Here is a 1,643-nt window from a genome sequence, read left to right on the forward strand (position 1 = left end):
AATCTAGAAACGTGCTTGTGCACTTTGCCCATAGGAATGAATTGGAGAGAGAACAACCTTCTTCAGTTTCTCTGTACCACCAGCTGGAACATCACAAACTTAACGGTTGCTTTATCTAAGGAGTCTGAATGAATTGCCACTGTTTTCACAGTGCGGAACTGGGAATTACTTTAGTTACAAGAGTGAAGTTTTAGCCAGTGTTTTCTTTTGCAACATATACAGGAACAGGTACTGGAGTGCCGTGCTTCAGAAAAAAGCTGGAGCTTAGCTGGCTCTTCTGCATTAAGAATTCACACTGAGAAAAAATATCATGCATTAGAAACAAGCAGCTCTCCTCAGGGCCCTGGAGTTTAGAAACTTGTGTGTAATTCTTTGCATATAGGAATGAAATGTAGAGAGAACAACCTTGTACCATTTCTGTACACCTCCACCAGGAAAGTAACAAACTTCTTGAATGTTTTCTCATTGGAGAGTGTACTATTTGCCACTCTTTTCACAGGGGGAAACTGTGAAGGTTTTTAGTTACAAAGGTGACTTTTCTGCCAGATTTCTGTGTTGCGCTTTATACAGGAACAGGCATTGTAGTGCCCTGCTTCCCAAAGAAGCTCGAGCTTAGCTGCCTCTTCTGCATTAAGAACTCACACTTAGAAACACAAATCATGCAGTAGAAACAAGCAGCTCTCCTCAGGGCACTGGAGTCTAGAAACGTGTTTGTGACTCTTTGTCTATAGGAATGAATGGGAGAGAGAAAAACCTTCTGCAGTTTCTCTGCTGCTCCAGCTTTAAAGTCACAAACTTCACGGATGCTTTCTCTTAGGAGACTGAATGATTTCCCACTCTTTTCACAGAGCAGAACTGTGAAGTACTTTAATTACAAAAGTGATGTTTTAGCCAGAGTTCTGTGTTGCGCTGTATACAGGTACATTCATTGGACTGCCCTGCTTCCCAAAGAAGCTGGAGCATACCTGGCTCTTCTGTATTAAGATCTCACACTTAGAAGCACAAATCATGCTGTAGAAACAAGCAGCTCTCCTCAGGGTAATGGAGTCTAAAAAAGTGTTTGTGGCTGTTTGCCCATAGGAATGAATGGGAGAGAGAACAACCTTCTGTAGTTTCTCTGCACCTCCAGCTGGAAAGTCACAAACTTCACGGATGATTCCTGTTAGGTTACTGAATGATTTGCCTCTCTTTTCAAAGTGCGGAACTGTGAAGTACTTTAGTTAAAAAAGTGAAGTTTTAGGCCGAGTTCTCTGTTGTACTCTATACAGATACAGACATTGGAGTGCCCTGCTTCCCAAAGAAGCTGGAGCTTTGCTGGCTCTTAAACATTTAGAACTCACACTTAGAAACACAAATCATGCAGTAGAAACAAGCAGCTCTCCTCAGGGCCCTGGAGCCTACAAACGTGTTTGTGGCTCTTTCCCCATAGGAATGAATGAAATTGAGAACAACATTCTGCAGTTACTCTGCACCTCCAGCTGGAATATCACAAAATTCACGGATGCTTTCTCTGAGGAGACTGACTGATTTGTCACTCGTTTCACAGCGCAGAATTGTGAAGTAGTTTAGTTACAAAAGTAATGTTTTAGCCAGAGTTCTGTGTTGCGCTGTATACAGGAACAGGCATTGGAGTGCACTGCTTC

General features: G+C 42.4%; 1 long non-coding RNA gene across 1 annotated transcript in view; it reads right to left on the bottom strand.

Moving 5' to 3' along the window:
- Positions 1-538: 538 nt before the first annotated feature.
- LOC111814792 overlaps positions 539-1,643 on the bottom strand; it is a 14,685-nt gene continuing 13,580 nt past the window's right edge. Inside the window, exon 3 of the long non-coding RNA XR_002819683.1 lies at positions 539-550. This is a non-coding gene — a long non-coding RNA (uncharacterized LOC111814792). The remainder of the gene's footprint in view (positions 551-1,643) is intronic.

This window comes from Octodon degus, unplaced genomic scaffold (assembly GCF_000260255.1).
Source record: "Octodon degus isolate 3935 unplaced genomic scaffold, OctDeg1.0 scaffold00538, whole genome shotgun sequence".
Taxonomy (NCBI): Eukaryota; Metazoa; Chordata; class Mammalia; order Rodentia; family Octodontidae; genus Octodon; species Octodon degus.